This window comes from Talpa europaea (assembly GCF_964194135.1).
Source record: "Talpa europaea genome assembly, chromosome: 3".
Classification (NCBI taxonomy): domain Eukaryota; kingdom Metazoa; phylum Chordata; class Mammalia; order Eulipotyphla; family Talpidae; genus Talpa; species Talpa europaea.
The window spans coordinates 30,538,350-30,564,296 of NC_140069.1; the positions used below are offsets into that span (position 1 = coordinate 30,538,350).

At 39.8% G+C, this 25,947-nt stretch overlaps 1 protein-coding gene across 1 annotated transcript in view; it reads right to left on the bottom strand.

Moving 5' to 3' along the window:
* The window catches only part of CPQ (carboxypeptidase Q), a gene marked incomplete at its 3' end in the record, with an annotated part of 401,973 nt that extends 377,190 nt beyond the window's left edge, over positions 1-24,783 (bottom strand). Inside the window, exon 1 of the mRNA XM_084230534.1 lies at positions 24,681-24,783. The remainder of the gene's footprint in view (positions 1-24,680) is intronic.
* Positions 24,784-25,947: the final 1,164 nt, after the last annotated feature.

Genomic DNA, 25,947 nt, shown 5'->3' on the forward strand with positions numbered 1-25,947 from the left:
ATGTCACAGAACTAAAAATCCATAGATGGTTGATAAATTTAACTAATACAAATAGAAATAAATCCACAGAAAAGGAAATAAAAAGTTCTTCATAGCAAAAAATACAAACAAAAAGTCAAAATAAATGACTAAAAAAAAAGACAACTGACTAAGAAACTAGGAAAAATATTTACAAATCATAAAACATTGAACTAACTTCATAAATTCATTAATAGCTCTCACAAATAAGACCAATAAGGCTTTCAAAAAATATACACAGATAATTCACCAAAAAATACAAATGACTATTAAACTTAGGAAAAAGTGTCCAATATCATTCATGATAGAAATGCAAAGTAAAACAGATACCATTTCCTTCCAGCAGACTGTTATAGATGGTAAGGTTTGGTACACATCTTACTGACAAGGGAACAGAGAAATAGACACAATTACATGTTGCTGCTGGGAGCCTCCAACCTCTATGGAGTGCAGTCTACAATATGCATGTACTTTTTAATACAAAAATCCCTCGTCCAGAAATTATTCTACAGTTATACTCAGAAAAAAATGATCTACACACAAAGAACATTCAATGTTATGTTTTTTGTAATAGCAAAAGTTGGGGGAAATCTAAATGTCTCTGTATAATATACTTGATGAATTATGGTACATTCATGAGGTACAGCTTTCTATGCTTTCTATGTACAAATGCTTTCTATGTACAAATATTTACAAATACTAAGCAGCCTCCAAGATAAAGTGTCAGGAGAACAAACAAAGCAAGGTAAGAACAACATGTGTAGTAAGCTACCACTTAACTACAAAGAAGAAAAAATAGGTTCCCTGTAGAAATACACACACGACACTGATAACAAGTGGTACCTCTGAGAATAGGGGGTGCGTCTGTGGAGCATAACCCAAGGACTTAGAGGAAAGAGGATGAGGAAACTAACATCTCACTATACACCCTTTTCAGTGTGCTTCACTTATACATATTACCTCAAAAACTATAAAAATGTTAGTCTCTTTTATATAGCTTCTTTTATCTGACTCGTGTATCATCTGAAATTCTCCACAAAAATGCACTTCCCACCCACCCCCGGAGTTATTATTTTTTTTTTTTAGTATTCCCCATACAATTACAACCCCCTAATGTCTATTCTTCCAAAGAGGGTGTCACCTTTATGATTATTCTTGTTTTGTTCGAGGGGCAAGCTGTATAAATTCAACCCTGAAGGATATCTATCAGTCTTTCCCTTTTCAGTGTGATTATAATCTCTACAAGGGAAAAAAAAATAATAGACAACACTGGTTCTTTTTAAAAAGTCCTTTAAATCATTTCTGTTCTTGAATAAATCTATTGCCAAACATCAAAAAGATTTTTTTCAACCCTTACATCGAAAGATAAACTGCTTTCAAAGGCACCTCTTCTTTTACTGAAAAAAAAAAAAAAAAACCAAGAATCCCAGTTTTGTGAGACGTAGCTCTATTGGGGTACAAAAGGAATGTCTCCTTTAAACAAAAGAAAAGAAAGATTTTGTTCATATTTTGTTTGAATCTCTTTATTCTTTAGAAATGTTATGCCAAGTTTCAACCTGAAAATATGTGCTTGTAACATATGTGTTGACAGACCTTTATCTAGAGAAATGTGAAATCCAGTAATTCTTAGCCAGGTGTGTTAGTTTTTATCCACAAGCATTTCTTAAGGAAACTTATAACTTTAGTAACATTAATTGGAGTAATACAAAGTTGACTAAGCGGGTCCTCCCTGGTGGTACAAGGGGTTAAGACGCAGTACTATGAAGCTATCCGCAGCCACTGCTGAACGAGTTCCATCCTAAGCCAGGGAGGTGACCCACATGGCGCAGCAGACCTCTCCTGACTCGCCCTCTGCTCCCCTCAGCAGTGTGTTTCAATAGATCTGCCTGTTGTGTTCCCTACTCTGTCTCTGGTGAATCCTCTCCCCCCATACCTCTGGCCTGTTCCCCAGTTTTTGTATGCATAAATAAATAAATCTTTTTAAAAAAAAGTTTACTTAGATCACAAAGTCTTTTTTTTTTTTTTGAAGATTTATCTTTATTTATTTATACAAGCACTGGGTACAGCAGAAGCACGGGAGGATGAGAGAATTCACCAGAGCCAGAGCGGGGAGCAGAGCAGGCAGAAGGACCAAAGTACACTGGTGAGGGGAGCAGCGGGCGGCAGGAGAGGTCCGCGCGCCACGTGGGTCCCTCGCCGGTGGCCGGGGATCGAACTGGCGCTGCAGAGGCTGTGGGCGGCTTCGCCACCCAGTGCTCAACCGCTATGCCACCGGGGAGGCCCAGATCATGAAGTCTTACAGACTACAAAACCATACTGAACTCATGCAGCCACATCAATCTATTTTAAAGATGTATAAATGAACGTATTTATTAAACAGTTTTGATAACCCCACAAAAGTGTTTTAAGCAAGCATCATTAAGGACAAAAAAGTTCAGGAAATACAAGCACTGCAGTCCCATCTACTCGGGCTCCTTTCCTCCTGAGAACCTTTCTGTTTCCAATGTGTCTTTCCAGTGGGACAAACCCAAGCTGCCACGCCAGTTTTGGCTATTTTATGAGATTGAAAATTTTAAGATACTCTGATAATGGTCGATAAATTGCATTATTTACTAAAATAGATCTTCCACGATGAGTTTCATTGTTTCTAATTCAACAGTAATTTTAGAAATAAGACATTTTATTCCAAGACTGTGTCTCACTCCTCCACGTCCACTTTCTTGAAAGTAATAGAATGTCAAGGTGTTTTTTTTCTTTTATTCTAACCACCTTTTCCCCAGTTGCCATCCTCACAGCATTTTCTTAGAATTGCTTCAATATAATATTTGACCCTCCTCCTCACTAACAAGGTAACATGGTTCTCATACTAAAGCTATCTCGTCAAACGTTATTGATCCCTGCTTAGAGCCTCGAATGGCTCCCCATCTCCCTCAGAGGAAGAGTGCACGTCCTGAGGATGGCCCGCAGGCACCTGTACATTCAGATCTTGATTCTACTTGTCCTCCTGCTGTGCAGGCTACCCTGGCCTCCTTGCTGAAGCACACTGCTCCCATTTCAGAATCTCCATAGTAACTGTCCCCTCTGCTTAGAATACTCTTACCCAGAGTAGACATAGTGCCTTCAAGGCTTTGCTCAAAATTCACTCCTTAGGAAATCTTCCTTAGACTTGCCTGTAAAAAAAAAAAGTGCACAACTCCCCATTCCAGCAGCCCTTTCCTCCTCCCTTGCTTTATTTTTCTGCATAGAACATGTCACTTCCAGGGCCTCCCCTGGTGGCAAAGGCAGCCTCCGCAGCACCGGTTCAATCCCGGCCAGCCAGCAATGGTCCCACATGGCGCAGCAGACCTCTCCTGTCTCACCCGCTACTCTCCTCAGCAGTGTATTTTGTCAGTCTGCCTGTTCTGTTCCCCGCTCTGTCTCTGGTGAATCCTCTCACCCTCCCAGAAATCTGGCCTGTACCCCGGTTCTTGTATAAATAAATCTTAAAAAAAAAAAAAAAGAACATGTCACTTCCAAACACAGTATAATGATAACATACATTTAACATACTGATCCTATTTGGGGTTTAGAATCAGGCCCATGAAGGCAGGGATTTTAATGTTTCTACTCACTGCTGTATTCTCCAGTACTTAGAACAGTGTAGGGCACATGGCAGATGCCAGAGCTGCTGAACAGAACTGGGCAGATGGTATAGCACACAACCCCAGAGGACACATTTTCACCTGGCCTTGGAGTGGCCCTGAGGAGCAGCCTTGCCACAGATTCAGCTTTGTGATCTGCAATACGGCAGCTCCCACCAACAGTCTAAGATGTCCATGAAGTTTTATTTTTGCCTCCTTTTTGGTTTCATTTTTATTACACAGTAAGCTGGTGCTGGATATTACACAGAGACAATTATCTAATAAAAGCAGAAATCTATTTCACCTAAATCCACAAGAATTCCTCTAAGCCATGAGACCTAATAGGATATGTTTTTCTGCCAGACCCTTGAAAACAATATCAGTGATCACTGTAGCTAAAACTTGGTTGGTTCCAAGTTTTAATTTTTCCCCAAAATCCAAAAACATGTGAAAACAGTTCTTCAAAGTGATTCAATAGGCAAATTAACTGATAATTAGTAAAGAATCTAAATGCTAAAATTTCATATGCTTCATAAACATAAACCAAGGAAAAGTTGCCAAGGCTTTTCTTTTTATCCCAATTTTTGGAAATGAGTTGCAGTTTCCTCATATGATTCTTCATTCATTCCAAGCCCTAGAATTACTTGGAAGAATACTCTTAAATGTAATGCATGTCAACAAACCTTAAATTGATAGGTTCCTCGTTGCAGCTGCCAAACCTTAGCTAGGCCATTTGTTTTTCTTTTGTTTTGCACATGAATTTCACAATACAATGGTTAGCACTGTAGTGAAGCAACATATTCTGAGAAAGGATATTCTTCTTGGCAAATTAAAAGCTGAATAGGATTACAAATGCCACTCAACACTATCGCTCTTAGAATTTATAATGAAACATTAGAAATATTGAAAGAAGAGAGTTATGTCCATTCCCTCAGACATATTTACACATGCTGTTCACACACATACACACTCATTCACACTTTGTGTACTCTAAACCATATGCCTCTATAGTGTAGTCCTAATAGTTTCAGCCACCATAATGCTGAGTGCAATGCAAGAAATCAGAGTAAAAATTTGTATGCTAGTGTATCAACAGTTGACAAAAATGATTTAATGTTATCAATGATATTGATTCAAAAGACCACCTGGACCCCTATGTTTACTGCTGCACTATTTACAATAGGTAAAACCTAGAAACAACCCAAATGCCCAAAAATAGATGACTGGATCAAGAAGATGTGGCATATATACACAATGGAATATTATTTAGCAATCAAAAAAGATAAACTCATGCCATTTGCAACAACATGTATGAAACCAGAAGGAATTATGCTCAGTGAAATAAGCCAGAAGGAAAAAGAAAAATATTGGATGTTTTCACTTATAGCAGGAATATAGGGGAACCAAATAAGACATCAGTGTAAAAAAATAATAACAGTACAAAACACAACAAAGCAAAAACGGACAATTATAAATCAGAGACATCCTGCAGGGAAGGAGGAGGAAGAGGGATGAGAGGGAGAGAGGGAGGAGCACAGGGGACTGAGGTGATGGTGCACGGGTGCATTGGTGAAGGAAACTCAATGGGGACTACACCTGAGGAGGTGGGGGGAAGCAAATATTGTTTAAAAATGAACAATAATGTAAAAAAAAAATAAAAATGAGAGATTTTAAAAAATAAAGAAAGAAAACTACCACTCACTGAAAAGAAAAAAAAAGATTATCAATGATAGGAAAGGAAGTTATACTGAAACACTAAGTTTTAACACTTTATATTTTATGGTAATTTCTTATAGTTGTGGTATGCAACTATAAGAAAGAACAGAGAGATTTCATGCATCCTTTACCCAGTTTCCTCCAACACAGTATCTTACAAAATTACATTACCAATTTCATAACCAAGGCAATGATATTGACATAGTTAAGATACAGAACAAAGAACAATACCATCAAAACAAGCATTCTTCAGGCTTCTCTCTTATAACCACACTCACTCTTCCTCCCACCACTTACAACTACCACCTGCCCCTTAAATCCTAGCAAACACTAATCTCTTCTCCATTTCTATAATTTTACCTTTAAAAGAAAATCATATAGTGTATGAACTTTAGGATTCACTTTTTTCATCCTGGCCATTGTCAGTATCAACAGCCTGTTCATTTTTATTGCTCAGTAATATATGGATACATCACAGTTTGATTAACCATTCATACATTAAAGGACATGTAGGTTGTTTCTAGTTTGGGACTGGAAATAAAGCAGTAATGAACAGTTACAAATTCAACGTCCTTAATAATCATGGGACTACTCATGTTATTTATTTCAAATTGTATGAATTATGGTAGCTTCTGTTTTTCAAGAAATTGGTCAGTTTCCTTTCTGTTATCAAACTTATGTATGTAGAGTTGTTTGTGCAGCCCCTTATTAACCTCTTGGTGTCTGAAGTTGGTGATTTTATGCTTCATTCCTGATGTTGATACTTGTTTCTTCTCTTCTTTCTTCTTCACTACTCTTGCTAGAGAATTACTAATTTTGTTTTCTTTTCAAAGAAGCAACTCTTTATTTCACTGACTTTCTCCACTGCTTTTCTGCATTCAGTTTCATTGATTGTACTCTAATACACCTGTATGCTTTGGGGATATTTTTAGTTTTATTCTTAGCTTCTTGAAGTGGGAACTTAGATTAATTTTAGACTTTTCCTCTTTTATAATGATTGCATTCACTTTTATAAATTTTCTCAGCACTACATTATCTGTGCCCCACAAATTTTGACATATTTCATTTTTATTCCCTTCAGTGTTTTTTTTATTTCCCTTGATAGTTCCTCTTTGACCTGTGCATTATTATGAAGCATGTTGCTTACTTTCCATTTAGTTCTTTTTTATATCTTTTATTTCTCTGCTGAGAGCTACTGTTTTTTCAATGATTTCATGCATGTTTGTAATTGCTCATTAAGGCATTTTTATCTAGTTGCTTTGAAGTCAGCCAGACAATTCTAAAATATCTGTCATCTTGCTGCTGGCATCTATTGATTTTCTTTTTTCGTCCAACTTGAGTACCCCTGGTTCTTTTGTTATGACAAGTGATTTTCCGTGGAAACACAGACATTTTTATATATGTAATGAAATTCTGGATCTTATTTAAACATTTTATATTAACTGGCTTTCTCTGACACCACCGTAGTAGGAGAAAGTGGTGGGAGTTAGTGTTTCGTCAATGCCAGAGGAGGTAGCAGTCCGGATTCCTCACTTGACCTCCATTGAAACCAAAGTGGGGGCTGTTCTTATAAACTCACAGTGACTGTGGAAGTATCAAATACCCGTCAGTCTCCACTAATCATGTAGTAGAATGATTTCACTACATATGGCTGTGGTGAAAGTCTTGCCTCTCCAGTATACGTCCTCTGGTACTTTGCCAGCAGGGAAGGGGAGAGCTGCATCATTGCCACTTGGGCTGCAAGTCCAAGCTCCCACATGGTCTCTAGTCCACACATGGGGTTGGCAGTAAGGAGGCTCATTAATGGTTGGTGGGTATTAAAGGTTTGGTTCCCTGAAAGCTTTTCTCTGTATTGGGATACCTTGCTACACTCTTGTTAAAGGAGAAGTCTAAACTACCTACTCAGTTTTTGTTGGCATAAATCACAGGGGATGGAGGACACTTTTTTTTCCTGTAATGTTTAGCAGGAGTAAAGCTGTTACTTTCTCAAAGTTTTTCTAGACGTATGAGACTATTTCTGTCCTGGTCCTTTGACTGAAGAGAGCAGGTTTTTGTTGGGACATTATTTTTGTATCTGTCCTCACTGGCATTTACAAGTTGCAGGCTTCTTCAGCTCAGTCTGAAAAATATAAGGCTAAAAGAAAACCTAAGAAACTCAAGTCCTAACACCCCTGGTAGGTCTGCCTACTTCTTTCCACCTTTCAAAGTCTTCTATCTATATAAAGTTGTACTTAGTGCCATAAACAGAAAAATAAACATCTACACCATTTTCACAGATGTGAAAACTTCCTATTGCGCTAATTTTTGATAACATACTGGATAAAGTACAAAATTTTCACAAGTCAAACATGAGTGTCAATGCTACCTCCTGCATGTTTCATATTTTTTTCTGAATGTTTTCTCTCTGTGAATCCTTTCCTGAACTATCCAACTCAGAATGAATTACTCTGTGTTCTGTGTGTCAATAGCATATCATTTACTTTTCAATAAAGCCTTGTAATCATCCAATGGTGTCACCATTTGTGACTAAAGCAAATTGAGAACAAGAACCATGTTGGATTCATGTTTGGATTCTCAATGTATGAATATATAATAGGACACATGTATTACAATAACAGTGTTGGAGTATGGGGCAAATAGTGGATAGTCAATAAATAATTATTGACTGAATAAGTGAACAAATGAACATTTATTCAGCACTTGCCCATATGTTCCAGAACTCAGTAGGGTTTGTTAAATTAGGCTGAATTGTTTTAGCATCTGTCAGTCTAATCAATTCACAATTATTTCTTCCCATGGGGTAAAAGAGAAGCTCACAAAGTATATCGAAAGTGCAATTATTTCATATTAGCACTTTTTCCCAATTAACAATTAGCCAATCAGCAACTATTTATTTAAAACTATATGCCCAGGCAGTGCCTGTTACAAAGGAATTAAACATCAGGATTCTGCTTTCAGAGATATAAAATATATTGTGGTGATTAAAGATAATGTAAAAAATTATAATCAGTAGTAGAAATGAAATGTAGCAAAATATGAGTTATCTGAATAATTGAAAAGAATTTCATTAAAAATCAAGATTTTACTCAAGCTTCAAATGATGTCTAAGATTCAGGAAAGGAGGAGAGGTAAGAGAAGGGCATTTCAGGTTTGAGAGCACTATAGGAATATACAAAGATAGAAACAAACTGTGGCTAAGGATGAGGGCAGAGGTATTTACTCAGAAAGAGATAAGACTGAAAATTAGAATCTGAAAAAGAATGAGATTCATACAGCATAGATCGAGAAATAAAGAAATCGCCATCATACTACAGGTTACAAATATTTTTTTTTAAAACAAGCATTTTACCATTTATCAAATGTCTAATGAAATGAAGATAAATCCAGATATTTAGAATATTCACCTTTGTGCTAAGTGCACACCTTTCTCTCTATAACATGATCACATAACTGGGGTTTTTTTTTGGACAGGAAGGGGAGAGATTTCTTCCCCAAAGAAATAAGTTTGACATATTAAGAAGGATGAATTAGGGCCTCCCCGGTGGCGCAGTGGTTGAGCGCTGGGTTGCAAGGCTGCCCGCAGCCTCTGCAGCGCCGGTTCCATCCCCGGCTGCTCCCTGGCCATGGAAGGAGGGTCCCACATGGTGCGCAGACCTCTCCTGATGCCCGCTGCTCCCCTCAGCAGTGTACTTCGGTTCTTCTGCCTGTTCTGCTCCCCACTCTGGCTCTGGTGGGTTCTCTCACCCTCCCACGCTTCTGAATGTACCCAGTGCTTGTATAAATAAATAAATAAATAAAATAAATCTTTTAAAAAAAAAAAAAAGAAGGATGAATTATAAAAAAATAAAAAATAATAATAATAATAAAAAGAAGGATGAATTTAAAAGAAAGGTGATGAAGATCCTAACTGGAAAGGCAGCAGTAAATATGGGTAAGAAAGCAGTAAATCTAGGAGATGTTTCGAACGAAGATAGATGACTTCATAGAGGAGGAAGGAAGGGCATCAAAGATAAAACTAAGATTTTTTGTTGTAAACTTTGAGGAAAACACTCGTATCTAATTCAAGGGAATTGCAAAACATAAATGATGAATTTACTTTTGGATGCTGAGTTTGGAGAACTCTATAGGCCTGTAGAAAGACAGGACAAAAGAAAAGCATCAAATCAGGGAGCACTGCATACTGTGTAATGAAAGCTATTAAAAACAAAACACTTAACCGGCCTGAATTCCAGTGGCCCGGGAGACCATTAGAACTGCTACCTGGTCAGCTCAGCCATGATGGCTACAGACACCTGCAGTAGAATACAACAGCTATAATTTGCGGCTTCCTGACTTACTTTCCCATTTTATGTTTTCTTGTTCATTAAGGTTATCTTCCCTGCTATCCACTCTCTGGTCCAGGTTGGCTGTCAATCCGAATACCATTCCTCCCTCCATACTACAAAGATAGAATGACCCAAGCAAGGCCAATCAGAATCTTCCATGACACACGGATCTATAGTTAGATACAGTTATAGATATAGATGAGGATATAGATACAAATAAATACGTAGATAAATATTAACTATATTTTCTTCATTTTTGATGTCGGCTTGCCTCTCTGACCAGGAGAAACTACTTCCCACAGCTTTAGATAATTCTGAGACTCCCCTGTGAAAATTCCTTTTTTTTAAGATTTATTTATTTATACAAGAACTGGGGTACAGGTCAGAGGCGTGGGAGGGTGAGAGAATTCATCAGAGACAGAGCAGGGAGCAGAATAGGCAGATGGACCGAAAATATTGCTGAGGGGAGCAGCAAGCGAGACAGGAGAGGTCTGCCATGCCATGTGGGTTTCTCCCTGGCTGGCCAGGGAGAATCAAACCCACGCTGCAGAGGCTGCAGACAGCTTCACAGCACTGCGCTCAACCCACTGCGACACCGGGGAAGGCCCAGAACATTTCTTTAATATAGAAACCAACCAATTCTAAGTCCACACCCTCCACCCACTTCCTTTCTCTAACTCAAGAGAAAGGAAAATATTCCTCAAGAGAAAGTCAATATTCCTCTGCCCTAATCAAAACAGGGCCAGGTACCAGACAGCTTGGGACAGACCCTAACGCTCAGAGCCTACTGAAATTCCTCAAACCAGCCAATCCCAAACCTGTTTACCTTGCATCACCCATTCTTTCTCACCAAAATCACACTAAACTCTTGCCCAGCTTTCTAAGCTTCCTTCTCACTACTTACCTTAACTGACCATGATGGTTCCCCATATGCTCCTGCATAGCATACAGTTCTTGGGAAATACAATAAACATTTAAAAAAAATTTTTAAACATATAGATGTTGCAAATAAAAGTTGTTTCCACTGGGACTGCTAGGATGTGACTCTGGAGCTTTGGGCACCCACTTGTCTGCAGTATGCTGAGAGCCTATCTGCAGGATTAAACCAAGAAGGAAAAGCTGAGTCAAAACATAAAGATGACAGGCATGGAGTTGGCACATGTCATCTGAACCCTGGATCCAGGCATGACTAAAACCAGATGGATCTCTATACTTTCCAGATAAGAAAGTGACAGATTACCTTTTTTTTAATTTGATCTCATTTGCATTGCATTGCTTTCATTTACAACAAAATGTTCTGATTCAACATCTCCAAACACATCATCTTTCCCCAAATCTTTTAACTAGAAAGATTTTCTTCTTTCTGTTAATGAAATCATAATTATCTCTAATCATTCAGATCCCAAAGTACAAATTCATCTATTCATTCTCCCATATATTCAATCCGCCATTAAATCTCATCATCGTTTCCTTCTGTCCCTATAAATAAAATTATTACCTCTTTAATTCAGGTCTTCTTTATTTTTCTCACTTAGCAACAGTATCATATACCGCCCATCTCAGTTCTGCCAGACCAGAAATCTTTTCTGATCTACCTAGCCAAGTCAACCTCCTCACTGTTTCGGCCTCACTCTTTCTGCCATTACTCACACCCACTCTCCTACCTTGAATCAGCTTGGGCACCATCTTTTCCAGGATGCTTTCTTAACCTGGCTACACTTCTCACAGGTTGTGCTCAATGTCCTTTTCTATGATTTCCCAGGACCCTCTTCTACCTCCTTCAAAGTTTGCCACATCTGAATTGAAATGAGCCAGATTATGTTACTTGGCTTAAAGCTTTACAGAGGAGAAATCAATGCCATATGGTTCATCCATCCAGTGTATATTGTAGGAGCTCAGTAAATGCTTTTGAGCTTTTAAAGTACATTGTGCTTACGTCATCCTTTATCCCCTTCATTCAGCATCTGTAGCACAGAGTTACAGCTAGAATAATGCTGGCTGTCCAAGTGAAAAGCCTCCTTCAATAAACTGCATTCTATAAAAATTAGTATGTGTAAATCCTAACTCTAAATGGATGTTATTGGGAGGTGGGGGTCTCTGGGAGGTAATTAGATCATAAGGGTGGAGCCTTCATGAATAGGATCAGTGCCATTATAAAAGGCACATCAGAGAGCTCTTGCATCCTTTTTCGGCCATGTGAAGATACAATGAAAAGTCAAAGTCTGAAAACTGGAAGAGGGTCCTCACAGAAACCAATCATGCTGGCCCTGGGATCTCAAACTTCCAGTCTCCAGAACTGTGAGAAATGTTTCCTTTGCTTATTATAAGCCACCCACTCTAAGACACTGTTATAGCTGCCCAAGCTAGTATACCACCTCACCTCCAGTCTGTACTTCTATCAACTTCAACCACCATTCAGATTAATTTGGCTTACAATGCTAGTTGGTGTTAATGATCCCAACAATGCTTTCATTAGCACCTGGGAATACCTTTGCCTTTCCCCTCACCTAGTTGCCAATTCCTCAAAACTAATTTTGCATTTTCTCTGTGCTTGCTCCAACGTGCATAATACCACCATCAACATTTACTGAATCATGCCAAATGTCTCCACTAAAATCTAAGGCCGTCTGATCTCAGTTGGGTCCTCCGCATTGCTTGGCAACCCTTATATTTATCTTCAGCTGACCCCTATCAAATTCCCCCCGAGCAGCTGCTACAAAGTTTTTCCATTCTCCTTAAGCCCCAAATTACACTGAAACCCCCGCTCACATTCAGCAAAAGTTCTCCTCATCTACATAACCAAGACCATATTATAACCATTATAACCATGCCTCGGCTTTCTTCATCCTAACCACAAAACTTTATCTATTCCTTTATTCCTTTTTCAGTGGGACCTCATGACCCAATGAAAAAATTACCCACCCTCTTTTCCAAAACCAAATTCTCTATCTATAGCATTCCAATTATCTAAATTTCTCTCTCTCCTCGGTTCCTTCCCTTTACCATAGAGGAATGCTAAATCTCCCAGTCCAAAAAGCTAGTATTGGGCCTCCCCGGTGGCGCAGCGGTTGAGCGCTGGGTTGCGAAACTGAGCGCGGCCTCTGCGGCGCCGGTTCGATCCCCGGCTGCTCCCCGGCCACCAGAGGAGGGTCCCACATGGCGCGCAGACCTCTCCTGCCGCCGGCTGCTCCCCTCAGCAGTGTACTTCGGTCCTTCTGCCTGCTCTGCTCCCTGCTCTGGCTCTGGTGAATTCTCTCACCCTCCCGCGCTTCTGACTGTACCCAGTGCATGTATAAACAAAACAAACAAACAAACCAGCAAACAAATAAATAAAGCATGCCTCTATAAAAAAAAAAAAAAAAAAAAAAAAGCTAGTATTTCATGATTAGCTAACATTTTTGAGTATTTACAATATGACAAGTATTATTGAATATTATAAATGGTTTACATAGATCATTTTATTTACTACCTACAAAGCTTTATGTTTTTGATATTATATTCCCCATTTTATAGACTAGGTAACTGGGGTTAGCAGAATTAAGAAATTGCTTAAAGTCATTTCCTTATACACTTGAATTTTTCCAAATAATCAAAATTTCTCCCTTACTTCCTTTCTGTCTTCCTCTATATTTTGACATCATGTGGCTAAAATTTACAATACTGTACCAATCACAGTTACTTAAAGTTGAACATTTCTGTGTCTATCAACAGGATGGGGACACATATACATACCACATACATGCACATAGAAAACCACTATTAACACTCATTTAAAATGTGTTTGAACTGTGTTGAAATGTTTAAGAAAAGAAACTCAGTTCTTAACATAATTATACATTTAAAAAATCAGCACTGATCTTTTCTCTTTTTTTCAGGTGCTATCACTTTTATGATTTTGCAGGCGCTAAGAGTTTAGAAATATGTACAAGAAACTAAAGCTTTAGGCAGATTTTCTTGCAGTGCTCACAGCCTGGATATATTTCTTTAGTTAACTAACCCAATTCCATGGTCCACAGCTTGGCACAATCTCCATGGCATTCAAGAAGAATTTTGTCTGAACAAGAAGGACAAGATCAGGTCCAAAAAGGAAGTGCATACAACAGTATCAGCTGAAACTACTTCCCTTCAAAAAGGCCGGCTGACACCAGGTCAGCTGAGGAAACAAACATTTCTTCCATTGACAAGTGTTTAATTGGACATTTTCAGAAGCTAATGTCATGTATGCAGATGCAAATGTTTGAAGAGTTGTTTACAGTATCGTTTGTGCCAGACAGGATCCAATGCCAAGCCAGCACACAGCCTCCCATTATTCTGCTGGGCTCAGCTTCTAAAGATGTTTCAGGGCTCTCTGAGCCTTGTAAATTTCCACATCCAGTGGCTCATCTGTGTTTTCAAAGCAGAGTCCTTCTTCCTTCCTGGGTAGACAGCAGTCCTTCCCCTGCCAATCTCTATTACTGCTTGCCCTGGTTCAGAAGAGGCTTTGGAGAAATTATTTGCAAGGTGATCACTCCTCCAGAATGTCCAGAAAGTGTAGGGTTGAGGTTTCAGTAGCTTTTGGAAAACTAACAGGAAATGCCAGATTCTAGATCCCTGTTCAGAAACTGAGTCTTAGCTGATATAATTATTTCAAAAATTACTTGTGTTATTCATTGAGCCAAGAGAAAACAGCCTTATAACTCAGCTAACAGATAAATCCACCTTAACATGCCAGGTAATGAAGAAGTTCTTGACTGGCAGAACAAACAAGGATATACTACATGTGGATATTGTGGAAATCCATTCATCTTTAAGAACTGGACCATCCATATTCTACCTTGAAAATCGCAATGCAGGAAAAAATGACATTATCACAAATTGCTATGATGCCTTCATATTGTCCTCTATTATCAACTATTTTCTTCAAAGTAAATTTTAAATGATTAAATTCTAAATTGGAAATAAATATTAAGAATATTGTTTGTGGGCCTCCCCGGTGGCGCAGCGGTTGAGCGCTGGGTTGCAAAGCTGCCCGCAGCCTCTGCAGCGCCGATTCAATCCCTGGCCACCAGAGGAGGGTCCCACATGGCGCGCAGACCTCTCCTGCCACCCGCTGCTCCCCTCAGCAGTGTACTTCGGTCCTTCTGCCTGTTCTGCTCCCCGCTCTGGCTCTGGTGAATTCTCTCACCCTCCCGCGCTTCTGACTGTACCCAGTGCTTGTATAAATAAATAAATAAATAAATCTTAAAAAAAAAAGAATATTGTTTGTATATCATTTCAAGAATATTTAATTCAAGAATTTTGACAGTCATTTCACACAATGGCCTCCACTGTGTAAGAAATTCTAAGAAAATTATTAGCACTTATCAATGAATTCATTAATTTATTCATACTACCTACATAATTACATAATATGCTCAGAGCAACTGCAACTGTTTCAGATATGCAGGAGAAATAAAGAATATGTCACCCTTGGCCTCAGGAAGCTAGTAAAAGAGGAAGGCAAATGACTGTCATACAAAAGGATATAAATTCTCAAGTACTTATAATAAAACAGTGAAAATGTATTACCAGAATATCAACGGAGAGAATAAAGAAGAACTAACAGAGAAGAGGGTATTTCGTCTAGCCTAGGATTAATGAACCTTCATAGTTGTTGATTAGGATGGTTATATCTAATTAAAGAAAAGCCATGAGTAAAGGTATGAACATTTATAATATGTTCCCCAGACATGGTATAAAGTCTAGAGAATATGAGGTATTATAAAGTACTGGGGAAAAATTTAAACACACATGCACACATATGTACACACCCCAAATGCATCCCCACTCCCATTTCAGACTTAATAATTTAGAGTTACAGACTAGGACCCAGGAATTAGCATTTTAAAAATGTCCCCAGGCCATGCGGGATGGGCACTCAATGACACAATGTGATGTCCACTTGTGAGCACAGAGTATATGAAGGGGTGGAATGACTTTTACGGGCTGAATGATGTTCTCCTCAAAAGCTGGATGTTAAAGACTTAACCCCCCATTACCTCAGAACGTGTATTGTAGATAGGACCACTAAAGAGATAGTAAAGTTAAGATGAAGCCATATGGATGGGTCCTAATACAATTTGACTGGTGTACTTGTAAAAGGAAATGTGAGTACCCAGAGATACCAGGGATGTGTGTGCAAAAAAAAAGACTGAAGAAACAGTGACAAGATGGTCATTAGCAACTGAAGGTAAGAAATCTCAGAAGAAACCATATCTGCTGACATCTTGATCTTTGACTTCCAGCATCCAGAATTGTGAGAAAATTAATTTCTGATGTTCAAGCCACCCAACCTGTGGCAATTTATCTTGGCATCTCTAACAAACTAATATAGTAGGTGAAATTACCAAGAAAGAAAGCACGCACACACACACACACACACACACACACACACTCTCAATGCCTGAGCTTTAAGTACCGTAAATGCCTTATTAGGAATTCAGACTTTATTACACAGACAAAATCTTAAAATGTAGGCCTTTTAAGAAAGGAAGTATTATGATCCAGGCTCTGATCCAAATCTTGAGGCAGCATGGAAGATAAGATGATTAATAAGATTCTCTCTGACCAAGCAAGAGACAAAAAGGGGTTTGACTAAGGCAATGATAGAAAGGATTAGGCAGGGGGAACAGAAATATTCAGCACCTACCCCAGGTAGCACTGGACAATTTATTAATGATTGGAAGAATTAACATTGTTAAAATGGCCATCTTACCCAAAGCAATATACAGATTTAATGCAATGCCTATCAAAATTTCAACGGCATTCTTCAAAGAAATAGAATAAATATTATTGAAATTTATATGTAACCAGAAAAGACCCTGAAGAGACAAAAACAAAAAGAGCTTTCTGGTTTTGAAAAACAAAAAGATGAATGGAGGTATCATCTTCCAGATGTCAAACTATACTTCAAAGCTATAACCATCTAAATGATATGGCACTAGAGGGCCTCCCCGGTGGCGCAGCGGTTGAGCGCTGGGTTGCGAACCTGCCTGCAACCTCGGCGACGCCGGTTCGATCCCTGGCTGCTCCCCAGCCACCGGAGGAGGGTCCCACATGGCGCGCAGACCTCTCCTGCTGCCTGCTGCTCCCCTCAGCAGTGTATTTCAGTCCTTCTGCCTGCTCTGCTCCCCGCTCTGGCTCTGGTGAATTCTCTCACCCTCCCGCGTTTCTGACTGTACCCAGTGCATGTATAAACAAAAATCAAACAAACAAATAAATAAAATAAATAAACATGCCTCTATAAAATTTAAAAAAAAAGTATATCTTTTAAATGATATGGCACTAGAATAAAAATATACAGATCAACAGAATGGTACTTAGAGCCCAGAAATAAACCCTCAATTATGTGGACAATCTATGACAAAGAGCCATGAGTATACAATAGAGAAAGGAGAGTCTGTTCAAAGATAGTATTAGAAAAATTGTGTTAGTATGAGAAAAATTGGACAGCCATATGCAAAAGAATTAAACTAGACCACTATTTCACACCATACAAAAAAACATAGCTCAAAAATAGATTAAAGACTTGGGTGTAAGACCTGAAATCATAAAATCCATAGAAAAAATGTGGCAAAATACTCTGGCTTCAGATATGTCTTTGGAGACTTGATTCCACCGGCAAGGGATTCAAAAGCAATGGAACTACATTAAACTAAAATGCTTCTGCACAGCATAAGAAATTATCATTGAAACAGAAAGACATCCTACCAAATGGGAGAAAATAATATTTGCACATAATACATCCAACAAGGAACTAAAATCCAAGATCTACAAAAAGTCATGTAATTTAACAAAAACAACAACCCAATCAAAGATCGGACAGAAGAGCTAAATAGACACTTCTCCAAAGAAGACGTACAGATGGCCAACAGGCACATGAAAAATTATTCAACATCATTTATCATCAGGGAAATGCCAACCAAAACTACAACAAAATACCACCTCATACCTGTGAAAATGGCCCATATCAATAAAACCAGGAGCAAGTGTTGGCAAGGTTAGAGAGAAATAGAAATTCTTGTACACTTGGTGGGGATGTGGAAGGGTCTAGGCCCTATGGAAAATAAATAGTATAGAGGTTTCTTAAAATATTAAAAATAGATCTACCACACGATCTAGGTTTACAGTAGGCTATACTATCCTAGGGTTGTAGTAAGCTATACTATCCAAGTTTGACATTATGACAAAATTGAATAATGACATTTTTCAGAACATATCGATGTCTTTAGTGATATATGGCTGTTAATGATTAAATTATTTGATTAGTGTTAATGATATATTATGGAAACCTCCTCTATCCTTATTCATCTTTATGAATTCATCAACCTCATTTATTATTCAAATTTTACCATTCATCTTTTGAGTGTTATCATTTGGCTTTTGTATACATGGTTTATCACATAAATGACAGACCATAAGGCCTCTTACAAATTATTTTGATAATTTTATCATGCTTCTGACCATCTCCGTTATCTATTTTGAGGATAAGTATTTTTAAATGTTTGACTCACTGAAAAAGTCATAATTCTTCTGCCTTTCTTAGAGCTTTTATCTTTTAGCAATACAAAATACCTCTAGATCTAGTTTTTGCCTTGCATTATACTTGGTTCTACTTTATAAAGATGTAGAAGGCCTCCCTATTGGCACAAGGGGTTAAGCACAGCACTGTGAAGCTATCCACAGTCTCTGCAGCATGAATTCAATCCCTGGCTAGCCAGGGAGGTACCCACATGGCACAGCAGACCTCTCCTGTCTCACCCGCTGCTCCCCTCAGCAGTGTATTTCAATAGATCTGCCTGTTCTGTTCCCCACTCTGACTCTGGTTAATCTTCTCACCCCCTCCCCCCACACACAGACATACCTCTGGCCTGTATCCCAGTTCTTATAAGCATAAATAAGCGTATCTTTAAAAAATAAAGATGAAGGGTTTAAGGCCCATAACAGTTTCTGGTCTCCTTGCATCAGTACAGTATGTGGTGGATTTACATTGAGGACTTTCTCTTCAAGGTCCCACCATCAGACCAATGGCAGTGCCATTGTTGGACCCATCTGCCTATTTTCCAGCTGAGCTTTGCCCAAATTAATGTTCTAGTTATAGGTCTTCATAAGCAATAAAGGTAACTAGAAGGATTTCACTGCAAATCACCATGCTCAAAATGTTTTAAATTGCCTCTAATGACTGGGGAATACAGCTCCAGATCTCCCTCTTCATATTTGTTACTCAAATTAGAAGTCTTCACATATAATATGAATGTAACTTTCTTGCATTAAGTGAATCCCGTATTTGGAAGTCTGGATTTATCCAGACACTATATTAAGGGATGATTGTTTCACATTACAAAAGAGTTATTTCCTTCTTAGAAGATTCAATCATAAGATTGCTTTATGTTGTAGACTCTCCAATCGCAGTGAAAATGTCATTTGATCTTCATAGAAATCCCCTCTATTATACAACCCTTCACCATCATCCCTACCACATGTATCAGAGAGGTGCAAAGGATCCTCTCTGTCACTGCCTCCTCCCCAGAGACCTTTTTTTGTTGGCCTTGCAACAGTGTCTGCTTCACTTTTACATTTTCATAATATGACACAGTGGGGAGAAGTTGGCAGGGACACACTATAAAAGGTTAGTTTCCAAGCAAAGCAAGGCTTTGATACAACAGGTAAACGTCAGAGGCTTGCATTCCTGCCAGTCATGGGACCTGAGGTAACCTACAGTCTCCTTAATAATCAGATTTTAGTTTATACGAGAAAGATAATGGAGGCTGGCCACATCTTCTTTTGAGGGTTCATGTAACAATCTAATGTAAAATAATTCTTTTTAAATAAAAGGTGCTATGCTAACATATTCTTTTTTTTCCAAGCAAGTCTAATATCACAACACTAAGAGAACACTACATCATCTGCCTTTTTCTTTGTTAGAAACTATGTGTTATTCATCAAATGTTCTGAAAATTCCTCCTAATCATTATCCTTTTCATTTTTCTTACTGTGCCTCTATTATTTTTCCCTTAGTTCAAAATCTCCCAATACTTTCTCTGAAAAATAAGATCAAACTCTCTGCCCAGCACCTCTGAACAATCTCTCATTTGTCTCTTCCTGACAAATTGAATCAGATGAGAAATCAAAGCTTGTGGTATTCTTACCATTAAAGAAATACAATGATTTGGAAGAGCAGGCTCAAATTTCTCCTCTGTATTTCAAATCTGCCTATACTTATATCTTTTGGAATCATCCTCTCTGCCACTCTCCTGCCATTTACTTATCTTTGCTGCTTTGAGCCACTTCTGTCTGTGGTGCTCTATTTCAGTTTCTCTTGGTAGCTTATAATACTCCCTCTCTGCTTAAGTATTCAACCTATTTCTTTCACTGGACCTCACATAAGAATTAGAATTTTTAGGAAACTCACCCGAAATATGATGTAATGGTTATTAATCAAATCTAAGATGATTGTTTCTTCCTTTTAACATGGTTTGTCAAATTGCTGTCTCTTTAGACTGAGGGCCTGTCATGAAGTCTGGCAGGTGTCTACTGCATGACATCATAGCACAGCTGCAGTCAAGGCTGCATCCTGGGGATCTTCCCTAGGCATTCCAGTTACCTTTATTTCATTCACTTTCTTTCTCCCAAAACCTTTCCCTTATCTTATATTTATTATCCTTGTTAATGACATCTCAGTTCACTCACTCAACTCAAAAAACCTCAGAATAATTTTCAACCTTATTTCCCATATCAGGCTAGCTATTAAACCCTCTCCTCTGTGTTCTGAATATCTCTCAAAGCTACATAGCCTAGATCCTTATTCTATTTCATTTGGACTGTAGCAACAACATTCTTATTTGTTCTGGCCTCCTGACTCTTCCCTGGTCAGTTCCTCAAAAACATTATTTCTGGAGCTATTTTCTAAAAAAAATCCAATGATAGCCCTCCTCTGCTTAAAAATTTGGCTTAAAAAAAAAACAAACCTCTTAAAAAATATTATCCAGGCTGTGATAAACTCTAAACAACATGGCCTTCAAGGACCTGCATTCTCTGGCCTCAGCCTCACAAGACCATTCTTCTACCACCACACAAAACCTCCACCACCCCTATCTCTCCCTGTAGTGTAGTGCTCATTCTCATCCCATTTTAATTCCCCATGTAATTCTCCCTGCTTGGAATGCTGTCACTCCACTTCCTGGCCTTTAGGTTTCAATATCCACTTCAAAATTCACCTGATCTATGAAGTCTTCCTCAGCCCCAACCACACTTCCTCCCTGGAAAAATGAGTGGCTAACTACTTCCACATCACCCTATCGTGTAATTATTTGTGAATGGGTTACTTTTCTACTTACACTCAGTAAGTAGATATCTTTATCATCACATAATACACACTCAATAATGGTTACTGAAATTAATAAGTGCTGAATATCTAAAGAAATGCCAGCGACCTAGAAGAGCATCTGTCATACTACCTAGCTGTATTAAAGAAACAGGACCCAGGAATAAAGAAAAAGGACTAATAATATGACTGTAGCAAACATATAAATGGGATGTTTGTTTTTAAAAGCTAAGTGGTTTAGGGAGGGTTGAGGAGAAGAAAGTACATTTTAAAGCTCTAGCTCCAGGGCAAGTAATAAAAATTGTTGCTTTAATGTTTTTTTTCATAATATTGTGAGAAATGGGAAAGTCTATTCTATAGCAGCAGCCTTCAGGGTAGAAAATTGCAGCCTCCTAACTTAAACTGGCGTTCTGCTCTCAGTTTTTCGGGTAGCAGCAATTGGTCTCTGCCTCCCAAGAAGCTAAACTTGACTGACAAAGAAACAAAATAATTTTCTACTTATTTTATGGGCTTCTCTTTCCCTCCTTTGCTCTTGTCAATTAATTATAAGTGTGCTAGAAACTCATCTTGTGTTCTTGTCCCTGAATTACAGTGATGGAGGCAGTGGACTTTGTCTGCATTAGGAGTTGTCAATCAGACAAAGAAGGAGGTAACCAAGGACATGAAGTTAGCCCAAGAAACAACACTGCTTGGAACATACTTCAAAGGCCTTAAGGGCCACTCATGGATGACAGATGTAATGTTACCCATTTTATACTCCCTGAACAGGTAAATATGAACATGAGTAAAATTAGGAGGCATATGCATCTAGGTCAAAGTATCAGAGTCCCAACAGAATTCAATACTTTTCAAAATTACATAACCACCAATTCTCAGTAATCTTAACCATCCCATCTCTAGGCTGCCATCTTAATGCACTTATCCACAATGCCCTAAGTATGTGTCTACACACACACACACACACACACAGGAACACACACAGATACCACACTCTCTGATATTACTGACTTTCCTAGTGAAGATTATTTTTCTGAAAACCTGACTTCATCTGCCCATGTTATGAGTACCTGATTTCCATTTTCTAAGCATTGCTTATAATTAGGAAGATTGAATAGGTATTACAAGAGCTCTTAGACTTACAGTGAGGGTAACATGGGACAATAAGTAAATGAGTAAACATAACAGTGTTTGGTACAAAGTCAGTGCCCCATATATATCAGGTTTGTTATATTTTGTGCCTGAATGTTACAGGACCAGCCCAGGGGGAAGCAGGGTGACCTGGGTATGAGTCATCACCCATGCTTAAGAACTCTGGACAAGACCCAAAAGCAGATGTGGAGAGAGAAAAAAGTTTATTTACAAGGGGAATGAGAAGAGGGAGAAAAGGGACAGAGACAGAGAGAATGAGAGGATTAATTGGCCTATATGTCCTAATTGATCGACCTGTCCTTCTAACAGTGCCATCTGAGCTGAGATAACAGGTACAAGTCGAAGCCAGAAAAGTATGAGAGCAGGAGCACACATATGTTCAGTTGTAAGCCAAGTATGGCGGCTTAACTCTACCCCTTGTTCCCACCAGCCTCCTAATGAGGAAGTCAGATTCATGACATGCTGGAAATCATTCTGGTGCCTGAACTCTCATCCCTGTGAAGATGGGGGTGATGTCCCTAAAAAGGTGAAGGGGTGGTTTGTTCTTCAAAAATGAACAATACATGACCCCAAAACTGGCTCCTTGGAAAAGAGTCCAAGAAAGTCAGTTTTTTCCCAGCATGTACCACCTTTGGCTCCACTTCCCAACAGACTGGTGATAACAGAAGTAGGTAACATTAATTTTATTTCACTTAACACATTTGGGTCTTTGTGTTTGTTAAATGTAGCATGCAAAAATATTTTAATATGTACATAAAATGACTTTTTAAGTGCCTTTTTAAAATCTCCAAGGTCCTTCTAGCTCCGATATAATGTGATCTATGATAACTAATCTCAAATTCATGCAAATTAATAGTGATACAATTCCCTGGATATACTAGAAATATATGGTATTGTCAAGCTGGGCTGCATTGGAAACAAGTTAGACTCAGGACTGGGAGCCTGTGACAATGCAGAATAAAATCTTGCCCTACTTTCTCCCCACCAAGCCCACAGTCTATTATTCTCATTTTGAGCTCTGAGGTCCTTTCACAGAAGTTATGGAGAAGAAAAGGAATGAGGTGCAATTTGCAAAGAAAGTAGGGGCAAGTTCTACAGAATCCCAAGCAGAGCAGCTCACATGAGCTGAACTCCATAAAGTCACCTGCAATTTGATCTTCTACCATTGATAAAAGAGAATATTATAAGTTAGGAGGGGTAACACCTAACCTCCTTTATCTCGGAGTTTAGGAAATTGAGACCTAAGGAAATCAAGTGACAAGTGCAAAGTCACCCAGTTTTTCTGGAACTGGGATCTGAAAATCTACAACTGATGCAGCGGCCATCTATTAAAGCAGCTTCAACTGTAACTTCCACAATGTCTGCATATAGACAAATCTCTCTCTCTTTCTCTCTGGACTATATCCAGCCTTCTTCAGTCACCCAAAAGTCAGGCAGCACCTATCTCAGATAAACAGAAGAGATTCTTCATTATCCTGAATTGAAGCAATCCCTGTTTTACCAGCAAGTTACTAAAAGTAGAGTCATGCAGTTCTACCTTTAAGTTCTCCCTTATCTTTCAGAAATATATTAAATAATATTACAGCGAAAGTGATTCTCTAAAGTCTAAAGTAGAAAATAAAATACCTAGAAATATTTTGTTTTAAGCAACACATATATCAAAATCTACCTAAAATGGAAATATGAGGCAGTGGGGTGATTCTGGTGATTATTTCCTTTGAAAACAGCAGAGAACATCTTTTCAGCAGACACAACACTGATTCCATTTACAATACTGGAAGAGTCACACAACTTTTGAAGAAACTACTAGAAGACAAGCATTGTAAGCATGTGTCTCCACTTATTGTGTGTTTATATCTGTTCGTGTATTCCTTCATTCAACTCTACTTCATATATACTAATTCACTTATTCAACTTCATAGGTACCCATTCAATCATTCCAGTGCTTATTGTAGACTGAGTACATAGCAAATCAGAGTCTGCTTGAGTGCGGCTTAGAATGTGAGTAGGGCTTAAACGTGCAAAAGTCCAAGTACAAGGTAAATCAGAGTCTGCTTGAGTGGGGCTTAAACGTGCACACCAAAAGTCAAAGTACAAGGTAAAAAGCCAAAAGACCCTCCAGGAAGCCAGATAAAGCACGCAGGAGGGTCAGGGCAACCAAGAATCTGTCCAAATGCGGGGAGAGGGAAGTCCCTGGTCAGCCTGCGGCTGGCCCTGGGATGAGCGGGTTGCGGAGGCCACCATGGCGGGGGGCGCCTGGTCCGCGCAGGCAGCACCCTGGATCCCGCAGCCCACAAGGCTTCCCCACTTCTGGGCCCGGAGCCTCCCTCGCACGGAAACCTGTCTTCCGGCGTTGTCTCAGCCCCGTCCGTCAACAGCTCCTACAAATGAACGATTTAGGAAGTTCATTCCCCCACCCCCGGGGCCCGCCCCGACCTCCGCCAGCCGCCTGGAGAAGCCGGGGCCTCCGCCCGGCCACCCGCGGGCACAGCCGGTGGGCGGAGAACGCACCTGTTCCGGCGGCTGGGGCTGCGATGGCGGCGGTGAGGCCCGGGCCCAGCGGGCAGCCCAGCCTCAGGGTAGCGGTGGCCACACCCCGAAGCGACTGAGCCCCTTCCCGCCGCCGGGTGACCGTGGCCCTGCCCACTGCGCCGCGGGCGGAAAGGCGGGGCGGCGCTGGCGGGGCGCGCGGCCTGCTCTGGGGCGCTGACCCCCCGCAGGCTAGGCCAGGGGCGGGGTGGCCACCTCCACTGACTGGCCGGGATTCGGGCGGTCTGAGGGCCACAGGTTAACTGGATGACGCCTCACCTTCTGGATTCTGGTTCCTGTGAGAAAATGGAGTGCCATTTTCGGGCCCTGTGCCTGTGCCCTTGCTTCCTTATGATGGAACCATGGGACTGGTGGGGTGGGGTGGGGTGGGGTTGGGGGAGGGAGGAGGGAGAGGACAGGAGGACTCTGGCAGCACCCCCTCACCCTGGAGGTTCGGCCGACCAGGGCTTCTGGGCCCCGGGGTGATTCAGAAGCTGTAGCCTCGCTCAGGCCTATCAGGACCCTTGAGGGTCCAGGTTTTTCACCGTGGCAGCTGGCAGAGCAGGTAGGGAAGGATGGGGCTCTGAAGCTGAAAAGAAAACGGGTAAGAGGTTGGTGTGGCTCTGAGCCCCGAAACCAAGTTCTCACAGCAGGGAGTCTGGGAACCCCTGGCTTTGAGAGCCATTAAAGGTCGCCCAAGGCTAAGCTCCCAGGGTGGAGGCTGGACTCTCAGAAGAAAAGCAGTCGTGGTGAATAGGAAAGGAGATGACCCACATGGGCTATCAGCGGGCATTTCTCTTCAGTTTCGCATTAATTATATGAGAGTGGCCAAAAAGAAAAGGAGTCACCTGTGAGTACCTGGCATCTCTTAACTAGGTGCATGCGTTTTGCTGGCCATGGAGTGTGTGCTCGGTATTTTCAACGTTTTATGTTTTGCTAAGTTTGAACTCCTTTGTTTAACCACACTTTGACCAAAGACAAGCACTTGCCTGTGTGAAATACGTAGGAATTCAGGCCTCTCTTCTTAGCCAGGAAAAAAAAAAAAAATTTTAATTAAAAGAAAAAGCACATGTTCATTAAAAAAAAAACTCAAAAACTCTGCAACCTTCATTTGCCAACATATACTTAAGCCTCAGTTAACAATCTCTAAGCTTATTTACCTACATTTGCATAACTCTCAGTTAACAATCTCTCTAAACTTCATTAATACCAGTTGCCCACCAAATCAAGTATGAACTGAGGTATACAA